The sequence below is a fragment of the Dermacentor silvarum genome, chromosome 1, assembly GCF_013339745.2.
Source record: "Dermacentor silvarum isolate Dsil-2018 chromosome 1, BIME_Dsil_1.4, whole genome shotgun sequence".
Classification (NCBI taxonomy): Eukaryota; Metazoa; Arthropoda; class Arachnida; order Ixodida; family Ixodidae; genus Dermacentor; species Dermacentor silvarum.
In genome coordinates this window covers 21,018,886-21,032,867 of record NC_051154.1, presented here as the reverse complement: position 1 = coordinate 21,032,867, position 13,982 = coordinate 21,018,886, and positions in this window count along the sequence as shown.

Below are 13,982 nucleotides of genomic sequence, written 5' to 3'. Positions count from 1 at the left end.
AGCACTAATTCCCGCCAGAAACCACAAGTGCAGTGAGGTCCCGGAACACAGCATTGTACCTCGCACGCAAGTACTGTATATTACAAGTATCCATCGTGGGCAGCAAGGAAGTTATCAAGACATTACGGGAAATTCAGGAACTAATAAAACACGGATATTTGTATATTGTTACCCCTGTAATATTAGTTGTCCGAATGGCAAGGTTTATAACGCAAAAATAAATAAATAAATAAATAAATAAATAAATAAATAAATAAATAAATAAATAAATAAATAAATAAATAAATAAATAAATAAATAAATACACACCGCCTAATTTTGGTCGTAACCCTTGAAAAGGCTTTGTGCCTTTCTTTTGTTTTTTAATTTAAAATAAAAGAAAGGAGGTGTAGTGCACCTTACAATAGTGACGGCTACCCCTTCTCCCCCCCCCCCCCCCACACACACACACACTCTTCCCGTAGTTGTAACATTAATGATAAAAAAAAATGTATTGTGGAATGAAACAACGCGTTGGGGTGAAAAATCTATAGCATATATAGTCTTTTCCACACAAATATATCGATATAAAAGGCGAGCACAGGTTGCACCACTTGTTCGTCAGTGACCCAACACACGTAAAGGGGATAAGTTTTCTTTCTTTCTTTCTTCCTTTTGCACTAAACAGTAAGCGGAACTGGATACCCTGCAGTGAGCACAATTATATAGAGGAAAGCACTGATGCCAAACGAATAAGGCGGGTCGATGGATTCGACATTTATTTTTTGTAATATAAGAAATTTAACAGCGAACACATTGCTCGCGCCGAGCCGTGCAGTCGTGATCATAAGTTCCATGGCTATACAGCTCGCATTGACACCGTGCCATGCAGCGCCGCTGCATGGCCAGCCTCCACGCTGACTCCATCAAGCGAAAGGAAGAACAAGAGATAACCATAATAGGCAGACATGAGAAACTCACGGAAGCTCATCCTGCTAAATGTTGCACTGCTATCAGTGCAAATTATCAATTATTCCTCTGTGCCATTACTCCATTACGCTTATGCCAATAAATGTTGCTTAATGCTATCGATTCTCGCAGCCACGTCGCGCTGCCCTGGACAATTCTGGCAGTTATTTTAGTGACACGTGTCAATTAAGCGTAGTTGCAGTGGTGCACACGCCACTTTCCAGGACATACCAGCCGATTTATGGCGCAGGCTGATAACGCAGCTGCTCAACAGAGCGTTGTTTCCACAGAATTGCCACGCAGTTACTCTGAACATCGACGTGGTCTCACTCTGGATGGACAAAAAGTCAGCGGAGTTGAGCGATCAGCTCTGAACACGCTCGCTGCAGCAGGTTCTCATATAGCGGACGATGCCATCTTCCCGAGAACAACATTTTATTTGAGATGCGCGCACCGTCCGCTACAGTCACTGTCTGCTACGGCCTTCGATAAGCATCCACAGACCGTGTCTCCGTTCTCAGAGTCTGCGGGGCGCTCACGACGCCGCACAAATTGGGCAACGCCAAAGCTGCGCGGTAGCGCAGTGGTTAGCTCCCCACTCTGCCGCTTCATGAGGCCCAGTGGTGGGCGAAGTTTTGTCACGCGGTGAATGTGAATCTGAGAACGGGGAGGTGACCTGACGGCGACGTCGGCAAAGGAATCGAGGACAGACGCAGCAAAACCCAGCGTAGAGATACCGCCGCAGTGTAAAACCGCACGCAGAAGTACACCTCCAAGCGACTGTGCCAACGACGCAGTGGACTCTATACGCAGTGGACGCTATACGTAGCGAGCCAGCCGCATTTGGGTCCAGCGGCCCGAAGGCTCCCCCCGCGGAAAAATCGATGTTGCTGCTGAGCCTGCTGCCGTGGGCCTGATCGATGCCCGCACCAACGTCAGCCCCCCACGTGCACCCTCGCCAACGGTTCTCCATTCGGAGGGAACAGCGAGCCAGTTCCACACCAGCAGCATGTTCAGCTGTGTAAACACTGGCAGCCAAGCACTGGCCGTCATGACTGTCACGTCCGTGTTTTGAACACTTCCAGCGTTCTTCTCTGGTCTGGATACGGAACCGAGATTAGGTCGTCATCGTAGAGACTAACGAACGAAAGGATTTAGTGCGGCAACTTTTTTTTTTGGTCCACAATACAACTAAAGTAACGCAAACAAAACTTACGCTGCATAACTCCGTAGCCTCCTATCTGTCTAAATAAGCCGGGCGCTGCAAAACCACTTCATTCGCTGGCTCGTGGCATTGCTCACGGGAACTCCCCGCCTCTCTCGCCTGCGCATGCATTCGTGATCCTTCCTCGAAACAGGAGCCACCACATCTCCCGTTACGATGCGACATTGTTGTGTCGCTCGCGGCTGGCTTCACGAAAGCTCATTCGTTCATCATATAGGAATATAGCGACAGGTATTATACACCTCCGTACGGTAGTTATGGGTGTGTGAAAAGTCCATGGAACACCTTATCTGCATCAGTGTGCGCTATCAACGGCTGCGCCGAGCAACATATGTGGACTTATATCTTCTAGACTACAGAACGTTCTCGCTGATAAAGCTGCTTATATCGCGGCCACACGCGCCTCTAGCTCGGAAGGCGACTCGGGAACGGCTGCAGTTCCCGAAGTCGACCGATGCATTCACTTTATATCAAGTTTGAGCACTTATTTCTCGAAACTGGTGCAAGGTACGGTAATTCGGAAAGGTTATGTTCTGGGCAGGTCATGTAATATGCGTAGGATGGATAACCGGTGGACCATTAGAGTCACAGAATGTATACCAAGAGAAGGGAAGCGCAGTCGAGGACGGAGAAAACCAGGTGGGATGATGAACTTAGAAAATTTGCAGGCGCTAGTTGGAATCATCTAGCGCAAGACAGGGGTAAGTGGAGATCGCAGGGAGAGGCCTTCGTCCTGCAGTGGACATTAATAGGCTGATGATGATGATGATGATGATGATGTTCTGGGCATTTCAGTTCTGCGATTACAACATGCCCCTCAAGTCATTAATTAAGTATTAATTTTTTTAATTGTTTGTAAAATCACCGTAACCAATGCTTGATCTATATCTCGTTTTTTTTTTTCATTTTGTTCATGTATGGGAGTCCCCCTGACAGTTTTTTTTAACTTTGGGACTCCCTGTGTATGTACTAATTATGTATGCACTTCTCTGTAAAACTGACATCGTTGATGAATAAACTTGATGAATAATTAGTGGTACCATGGTAATGATTGTATTGGCGATTTATCGCGCAAATTCTGATTTCTTCCACTGCTATAACACTTGGTCAGCAAAAATTGCCATTTTATCTCGAGTATCTTATTTTCAATAATTCGAGACAGTTGTCGCAGAAACACGTTGTATGTGCATCCGAAATCTAATGGACAGGGACCAATGCATTATACAAAAAAAAAAAAAAAAGACCGCACGTGACTTTATAAAAATCTGGCCACCATTATGCTATATATATTTTTTTCATGCAGTGTTGTCCTGTTCGCATGTCCTTAGGTATTCGGACGTGTATAAGACTTTTACGGGAACGTCGGACTGACGCCATCATGGGCTATCAACGCTGGTTGTGTTCGGATAAGCACATTCAGAGGGAAGCCGCGACTATTATTTGAGTTCAACGAAATGTTTATAAGACATAGCAAACTCCCTGCACACATCGGAATCAAGCTTATTTTTTCAGCGCAAGTTTTTTTTTTTCCTTTTTTTATATCATTTCAGCATGAAAATATCTTAACTGAGACGAGGTGGGAAATGTGGCATACGCAGTTGCACGATCTTCGGCCTTTGAGAGGGTCTAAAAAAAAAAAAAAAAAAAAAAAAAAAAAAAAAAAAAAAAAAAAAAAGATTTCTATGGTTTCATACTTTTTATCCCTATTTTACACAACTTTGTGAATGAAAATATATTTAAAAAGAACACTAAATTGTTTGGGCAAATCCAAAAACAAATAAAAAATGGAAAACTTGGCTTTTGAAGAAGAGGCTATAGAATTGACCTATTTAGCAATTTTTTCATGTGTCTTGTTACCGCGAGTTTCTTTCGCGATTATTTTTTGTGCATGCTTTGCTATACAAGTTAAACCCGCGGCAAAGTGAATTTAGTCTCTCTTGTGTGCCGGTATTTTCTATATTTTGGCGGGAAATCCTGAAATATCTCTAAGCGTCGCAATTTTTGTATGCATATCTCGCAAAATAAATTGAATTGAATTGAATTGAAATATCTCTAAGCGTCGCAAATTTGAGCGTTCGCGCATGAATGAAGGAACAGTAATCTCCGATTTCGATCACATTTTCCCATAATTACCCACTGTCATCGGTTGTCTGTTATATGCGCAAACATGTCGCCTCATTTTGTTCTGAGCGCAAATGAAGCAATGAATAGTGATGTCTACAGGCTGCGGTGTTCGGTGCTCCACGGCCTGTCTTTTATAGGATGTTGCGCCGCGCAAAAGTCAAGTTTAATTATGGCTTCCGTTTGTGGCACGAATAAGCATATAGTCAAGTGCTACAGAGGGAACACAGGTGATTTTTATAAGAAATACAAAGGCGGTGACTATAGCTGTAATTACAATGGATCATTGTATATGGCGTTGTCCTCCCGAACACGATGTCTTGGATTCAAGCACCTGCCGAGGTGGCCGTATTCCAATGTAAATGAACGAAAATATACCCCAGTACTTAGATTTAGGCAAACATAAAGTAGGACAGGTGATACGACATAATCCACAGTCTTTTACTTCGGCGTTTCTCATAGCCCCGTTGTCGCTTTGAGGCAATGAAAACGTTCTATCAACCAAATAATCAACCATGTAGATATTAAAGAAATTAATCGATTTTTGTGTCGTGGCATGACAGCGTCGTGTTTTGTGATGACTGCTACTTGATGTACTCACTAGCATTCAGTAACAACTCGCAGCGGTGCAAAAAAGAAGGAAATATATTTAAGAATCTTGAAATTTAAAGATGTGGCTACCCGTCACGAAGCTTTACCTCAAACGTCCAACAACACTGGTTGACTTGAGACGCACGGAAATCCGTGTTGGTCATCCCACGAGCCGATATGATGCTAGATAAAAAAAAAAAAAAAAAAAAAAAAAGTCCCAAAGTATCTTTACTGCTCATTTCTGTGGTGTTGCAACTATTCATTGCTTTATTTTGTACTCGGTACAAGATGATGCAACACGTTTTGCATACCACAGATAACTGATGAAAGTAGTTAATCCTGGGAAATTTGATTGAAATCTAAGATTGTTTTTCCTTAATTCGTGGGCGAAAACTGTCAAATTTCTGGCGTTCTGCGATTTTTCAAATTTTGCCGCCAAAATTAAAAATACTGGTTCGCAGGAGAGACTACATACCCTTTGCCGTGGGTTTAACATTAAAAGAAACTCGCGGTAACAAGACAGACGAAAAAATCGCTAAAAAAGGTCAGTCTATTTAGCCTTTTGTTCAAAATCCAAGTTTGCCATTAATGTTTGTTAGGATTTGCGCAAACAATTCAGCGTTTTCTTTATTTTCATTAACAGATTTGTATGATATAGGTATAAGAAGTGTGAAAGCATAGAAATATTTATTTTTAAACTCTCACATTCGGAACATCGTGCAGCTGCGTAAGCCGCATTTTCCACCTTGTCTCAGTTAAGATTGTTTCATGCTAAAACAAAGCTGTGCGCTGCAAAAAATAGGCTCGCTTTCGATGTGTAGAGGGATTTCGCTATGTTATGTAAAAATATTGTTGAAATCACAAAATATTCGCGACTCTCCTCTGACTGTCCTTACCCGAATACACCCAGCTGCCGTTTTATAACTGTGACAACCAAATGGACGATACCCGAGTCGATTCTTATGCAAGAAAATGGTTGTACGGATGGCGTTCGGCGCTTCACGACCATCTTAATTTCATGTCGCTGCGCACGAATACCCGCGGATGTCAGCGCCCGCGAATAGGATTCCAATGAAACAGTAGTGAGCGCCCGCAGTATTGTGCATTCTCATCTTGTCTTCGTCCTATTTTGCGCTTGGCTTTACTTACTTTAAGCCGGAAGTGTGTCTTGTTGACCTCCCTACTTTTCCTTCTCTTTTCTCTCTCCGCAGTCTTGGCAGACCTTCCCTCACGCCACTTTCAAACAGCGAGGGAATCGCTAAACGGAACCGGTTGGAAGCTGAATCCTCTGAGCAGCCGCCTTGTGGACCAACGCTTATCGCGGGAGAAAGTGTGCAGTGCCAGTGGTGCGATGATGACCAATGGCTGTATGCTGTAACCATGCTCAATAAGAGAATCGGCCATAAAAATGTGTTCACCGTGCAAAAGCATGATGTCGATCATGTGTTGCTTAACCGTTTTCTTATTTTTTTTTTATGTATTAACTGTTTCTGCATTAAAACGGCACCCTACAATATCCAAAGGAATCTGACGAATCTGAACGTTTCGTGCCATAGCGCATGGTGGGGATGCTTGGAAATACGCCATGGCCTCACGTGTCAGATGAAGGAAACTGTTCCGGTTTAGAGGTCAAATTAACCAAAGGTTTCTGGAGACAAGTTCATCAGGAGTCAGAAAGTCACTGCGGTGTGTAATCAACGCAACGGAAATGATTTTTTTTTTTTTTTTTATCGGGACAGATCGTGTCGATCAAGCCCTCGACACATGGTACACTTCTGCGCATGTAATCAGTACATCATTCAGAAGAACCGCTGTCTGGCCAATGGTAATTACAATACAGCGCTGCAGAGTTAAGACAGAGACACAACGTGAACACGAGCACAGACGATGAAGCGTTCCGAGATGCCTCCGAGATACTTGCATGACGCGCTTGAAGGATCTCGGAGCTCACTCACGGTCTCCGCTGGCCCCCTTCAGCGTCGAGAGAAATCAAGCCAAGCTTTGTCACGATGCCTACCGTGTCGCTCACTTTCGCTGTTGTGGTGCTGCGGATTGCGGGCAGGCGCTGCGAGGTAAGGCCCGCAGTGGACCCTGTGTAGAGTCGTTGATCTTTTTTTATTTATTTTTTTTTTTCAGTGACTCCAACCTGTGTTCGTACCTTGATCTAGAACCTACCCCCTGAACTGGCGGTAAGGCCTAAGCTACTCGTGAAAATTTTCGCAGTATTTCTCCAGATAACTCCGAAAGTTAAAGCAATTTTTTTTTATCCATGTCAGCGTCACGTTACAGATAATTTTTCACCGCATACACTCGATAAACATTGTGCATCACTGCCAATCTTCCAGGCTCCTTTGCGGAAGGAACGCTGGCAGCCGCCGCCAGTGGAGAGAATGAATAGGGAAGAGAATGGAGTGACGCCGGACGTCATAGAGTGCGGCATGTTGGACAGGCGCGCGCCTTCGCTGTGTCTTGCAAGAGCCATGGGGGCGAAAGAGTACACAAAATCCAGCGTCGCTTGCCTTTGCACGGTGTTAGCGACTCAAGAGGCGGCCTGTATACGACCTATTTGACCTCGAAGAGCATGAAATAGCCTCGGATCAGCCGCTTTAACCAAGGTCAAGTATCTCCATGGGTTCTGCTTTCTGGGTTCCACGTAAGCGCACGCCGCTTTTCGCGAAGTTCGTTCTCCACACGAGGCAGCGTGCTCCGAACGCAATGAAATTTGCGGATGCGCCTTTCTTGCACAGGTGAAAAGAAACCTGATCTTTCTGAACGCCATCATTTGCCCCACGTCTCTGTAATTAGAAATTATAAGGTAAAACACGTTCTCATATACGCATTAACAAACGCATCAATATGTCGCCGGTCCTTGTCTTTGACCCTTAAATTATAATAACAGAAGAAATGCTTGCACGAAGCCAGCACGCATCTGTTTCGAAGCCTGCGCTTGTCTCTTTAATCAGAGATATAACGGGAGTAGAGCGTCCTCGTTAGAACATGCTATACGTCACCGGAACTGATATTTTTTTGTTTTCAGAAAGGTCCACCATATAGCTCGCAAGGAAGTTTTACGTCTCCCTTTTGCATTCCGAAGCGTTTGAGGGACGTCTGTGGACGTTTATTTTTTTATTCGGGGGACTTGCAGCAAAGGCATATATGTAGTAAAAATATGAACAAAATGGCATCAAATAAACGCATGCATGCAGCCCTGTGTGATGCATGCACTGCAGCAATGAGCGCATTTGCTGCAAATTGTTCAACGTGTAAAGTGCTCGGAAACATTCGGCTTTAGTTTAGCCTTCCTGAGCAGCTTGTGCCTAATATCCTGAGTACGGGGCACAGCCACAGGAGGTGACGAATGTCCGCCGTAGACACATGTGCCGAGCACTTAGGACACCGTTGCAGCGTTGTCATTTGTAGATCCCCAGGCGTAGGTGACAGCAAGTGTAAGGACCACCTCAGCCCGACGCCTTTTGCGAAGACAAACTTCATTCACTCGGGAAATGTTGCGGGTAAGGAAGCAGACACACGGAGGTATAAGCGCACGAGTGTACATACATGCAATCAGACGCTCAGGCAGGGCAATCACAGGCTTCGATCACCAGGCTAGCGTACTACTGACGCGATCTTTTTTTCATGCATATTTGAATATGATGATGATGATGATGATGGATTATTGGCATCCTATTTGAATCGGGGCAGTGAAAAATAGTCACACCTAGCCTTCTTGAGTTAATCAGGTAATCTATACATACTTATCAATCTAGCATTCTGCCTACATCGCCTTAATTATTCTCTCTCCCTTAACACCTCTGAATCTATACCCTGTACAGTTATACATATACTTGTAACGGATCCGGTCCTATATATATCCCTTCCAACTTCCAACACCATTCATCATTCAATTCCATTTATGGTCAGACTAGATTAAATTAGGACTTCGCGAAAATAATTCATTTGGGAGAACACTGGCAAATGTCAATTAACTACGACAAAACCGTATTCATGAGAATAATAATGAACCCTCTCTTCTTTCTTTATTCTTCTAGCAATACATTTACTACCGAAGTAACATGCTATCAATACCGTGGGATAGCTGATAATCTTTCTTGGACACGTAGATACTGCCACTGCCAAATGTTTCGTAAGTTGTTTTTCTTATAGCGCTCGTTAAAATTATCCACACCAGAGGGTCGCTTTCTAGCATATATCATCATTCGTCATGCTTTAGGATATGCGGCAACCATTTGACATGGCTTCACGAAAACAAATATTTACAAATGAGAAAGAATTGAAAAGAAAGCTGTTAGATTCATTGACAATTATTATGGTCGTACATCTATCAGTGAACTGCTAAGGAAAAGTGGACTGCCGTCTGTGGCAGATAAAATCGCACTAACCACCTAAAATCCTTTTTTTTTTTACTTTTTAAACGGTCATTTTAAATTGATGTATCGCGTATACTTACTTTTCAAGTAGTGATGAGCAGTAGTCGAACAAGCTTGGATGTCGCGTTCAGCCAACGTTTCGACGAGGGGACTCGCCCTGATCAGTACCCTGACGAAGACGAGTCACCTTGTCGAAACGTTGGCTTACATTTCCGTATTCGACTACTGCTCATCTCTTCAAGTTTACATCTTCCTTTGAACTTCTGTCTTGTTTTTATTTTTTTTTTTTTTTTCAAGCAGGTTACTCTACCAGAAATCAGCACGCTCTATCAATTACCACACCGCCTAACAATTGGACAGTCAGGCAGCGTGCAGGGCACTAAGCTCCGTCAAGCTACCAACACCCATCGGGCCTGTGCTTTCCCAGCACCTTGAGTATTGACCCTTTTCGCGGCGATCCCGTGGGCGCTGCCATGTTTGATCACGTGGTGACGCGTCCATTGCTTGCCTCAACTGCCTCCGTTGCCTCCTTGTTTACTATGGAAGTGTATGACGCCGGCGCGGCTTAGAAAACCTGTTTTCGGAGGTATCGTAGACGGTGACTAGGTGGACGACACGAAGCTTTGATCGCAGCTTCAGAGAACATGCAAAAGCGCTTTCGGAGCTGATTAAGCTATGTCCAAACGGCGCAAGCAGCATATATGGTGCTTGGTCTAAAAGCAGGGCTAAATATCTATTCCAAGCTATCCAAGCTTTCCGATTATGAATTCAGTCAGGATTAGTGCGTTTTGCTCTTTGTTCTTTATTCGGCAAATATTTTGACGCAGTGGCTTGTCAGTTTCTGACTCAGAGAAGTTCCTCGGTGTGGCCACTATCTGATTATTTTCTGCCTAATCGCTCGCGGCTGTGCTCAGTTCTGATAGATATGCTCTTGCTCCGCACAAGGCTTGGAACTTAGCTGTTTTGTACATTGTAATACCTTGTAGCAAATATATATTACCGCTAGTAACTCGCTTACTCTTGTGGACCGTCACGAAACATTCAGCTTCGACCATTCGTGCGCCGTAGTTGTAGTCCGTCAATTATTGTGCATATACAGTGCGCATATATTCAAGTGTGCGCCCACTCACTCATTCTTGATAAGTCGGCGATAGAGTGGGCGTAAGTTTTCCTGCCATTTGGGACAGATATGTACAGATAACGTGCGAAAAACTTACTATGACAGGAAGCGGCGCCACTCCCTTTGTCATTGTTTAACGAGTGGTACTCACTCTTGACAACGTTCTGGGGATGAAGCCCTTTCTTTGAAGGTTAGCGATACAAGGCTGGCGGATGAGCAAATTTCTGTATCCTCGAGGAAAGCCGTACATCACGAAGTGCCGGTAACACGTTCGGACAGTTGCAGCAGCGGTCCGCGAACTTACTCGTGCACACAGATTCATTCTAATCTGTGTGGGCGCTTTCCTTAACATGCCAGTCACTATTTTTGCAGCCAACTATTGCACACGTTTTCAATCCACATGATTCAATCTAGCATGATTGGAGCACAGTGTGTTAGCGAAAACTCAGTTGCATTTCCGACAGCTGATCGCACAGAAGCAAGGTAGAAGCGGTAATGGTTTCGTATTCGTGCGCGGTCGCTGAGGAGAGGTATGATGATGATGATGATGATGATGATGATGATGATTTATTGGCATCCCCTTTGAAACGGGGTGGCGACAAATAGTCACCTAGCCTGCTTGATTTAATCAGGTATACTACACATGTTCTTTATCTCGCATTTTTGTATACCTTTTTCAAAAATTTAGCTTGTACCGCTGCCTATGATTTTAAGAGATCAGGTCGTATCGATCTTTTCCCTGCCTTTTTTCCACCAGTACTCTAATCGTCTCTTGCTGATCTCTACGGCTGATCTGTTTATGTTTCCTTCCACTTTAAACCCAAGCGCTTCTGGGAGTTGCACGTTACCTACGGTTCTCGCTGGGTGGATCCCGTCGCATTCCATTAGGATGTGCTGAGTGGTCTCTGGATCTTTACTGCAGCATACACATGTCTCATCTAGTTCCGAATATTTGTTCCGATATGTTTTCGTCCTTAGGCAACCGGCTCGAGCCTCAAATAGCAAGGCACTGCCCTTTGTGTTATCGTACAGATTTTCCCTTCTAATTTCTTTCTTCTCATTCTTGTAAATCTCCATTGTCCTTTTCGTTTCCATTCTTTGCATCCAATTCACGGTCTCTATTTCTCTCACTTTCTTTCTGATGACCCCTGGTTGTCTATTTACAGTTTCGATTATCCTGTACTTGGTTGCCAACTTCCTTGACCTCTTCCTCCATTCTGTGTCCACGCTTTTCATGTAGAGATGCTTGTGCACTTTAGCCGCCCATTTATTTTCATCCATGTTCCTGAGCCTTTCTTCAAAACTAATTTTGCTTTGTGCTTCTCTGACTTCAAAAGAGGCCCAACCCATGTCTCCATGCACTGCCTCATTTGTCGTATTACCGTGTGCTCCCAAAGCCAACCGGCCTACTGATCTTTGGTTAACTTCTAAACCCGCCAATATATCCGATTTTAAGCATATAATGGCATTTGCGAATGTTAGCGCTGGCACCATTACTCCTTTCCAGATTCCACGCACCACCTCATACCTATTGTGGCCCCACAGTGCTCTGTGTTTCATTAATGCTGCATTCCGCTTCCCCCTTATTTTCAGATTATCTTGGTGGTTGCTTGAGTAATTCTTTCCTTCGTTTATGTGTACGCCGAGGTACTTATATTGCTTCACTATGGGTATTACTTGCTGTTGAATTGACACCACGAAGTTACTCGTGTGTTCATTAAAGATCATAATCCCTGATTTCTCTCTGCTAAACTTAAGGCCTAGATTTGTCGCTGCGTTCCCACAGATATTCGCAAGTATCTGTAAATCTTTTTTATTGTCCGCTAGTAGCACAATGTCGTCTGCGTACATCAATCCAGGGACCTTTTGTTGCACCATTTGTCCATTACGCATGTAGGATAAATCAAAACCTAATTCGCTGTTTTCCAGTCGTCTTTCTATGCCCTTGACGTAAAGCGTGAACAACAATGGTGACAGAGGGCATCCTTGCTTCAATCCTTGGTGAATTCCCACCATTTCATTTCCTTTTCGACCTTCCCATGCCACTTGTACTTGGTTGTCTCGATATATCTCCCTCAGGGAGATAAAAGGCTCAACCCTTTTCGCGGAGCAGTTTGTTTGAGAGAAACGAGATGGCGCTTACGGCGGTGCGCCATACCTCTCCTCAGCGACCGCGCACGAATACGAAACCATCACCGCTTCTACCTTGCTTCTGTGCGATCAGCTGTCGGAAATGCTACTGAGTTTTCGCTAACGCACTGTGCTCTATTCACTCTGGTTTGAATCCTGTGGATTGAAGACGTATGCAGTACTTGGCTGCAAAAATAGTGACTGGCATATTAAGGAATGTAATGAATATGTGGGGCCAAGTTCGCGGACCACTGCTGCAATTGTCCGTACGTTTTTTCCGGCACTTCAAGATGCACCACTTTCCTCGAGGATACAGAAATTTGCTCATCCGCCTGCGTTGTATTGCTAACCTTCAAAGAAAGGGCTTCAGCCCCGTTCCGTCGGCAAGAGTGAGTACTGCTCTTTAAACAATGATAACGGGAGTAGCGCCGCCTCCTGTCATAGTAGGTTTCGCGCACAGTATTTACGCACATATACCCCAGCCAGCACGGAAACTTACGTCCACTCTTTCGCCAACGTGTCAAGAATTAGTGAATGGGCGCACACTTGAATATATGCGCACTATATACGCGCAATAAGTGACGATACTACATCGATAGCGCACGAATAGCCGAAGCTGGATGTTTGGTGAAGGTCCACAAGAGTAAGCGAGTTACTCGCGATAATACGCATTTGCTAAAAGGCATTGCAATGTGCAGAACAGCTACGTTTCAAGCCTTGTGCGCAGCAAGAGCAAAATCTATCGGAACTGGAGCATACCCGCGAGCGAGTGACACTTCACTGTGTCAGAAACTGACAAGCCGCTGCTTCAAAATATTTGCCAAATAAAGTACAAAGAGCAAGACGCACTAATCCTGATTCAATTCATGAGCGGAATGTTTGGATAGCTTGAAATACATATTTAGCCCCGCTTTTAGAACAAGCACAATATACGCTGCTTGCGCCGTTTGAACATAGGTTAATCAGCTCCGAAAGCGCCTTTGCATGTCCTCTGAAGCTGTGATCAAAGCTCCGTGTCGTTCACCCAGTCACCGTTTACGATATCTCCCAAAACAGAGGTTTTCTAAGCCGCGCCGGCGTCATACACTTCCATTGTAAACAAGGAGGCAACGGAGGCAGTTGAGGCAAGCAATGGACGCGTCACCACGTGATCAAACATGGCAGCGCCCACGGGATCGCCGCGAAAAGGGTCAATAGGCGCACCCCAAGCTCTACAGACCAGTTCAATGGTACCTGTGGTATTGCAGGGAGCGAAATGGCGCCTGGCAGCTCCTATACGTAACTGCTCCGGGTCCTCCTCTGCTGTGGTCCGACACACTAGATACACACATGTATCGCTAACCCTTGCACGTTTAGGCCGTCGTACTTGAAGGGTAGCGCGTGGAGAACGGCGAAAACACTTTCCGTGCTTTCATCTCACTTCACCCATTACATTCTGGGCTTCTCGTGTCGGCCGTCC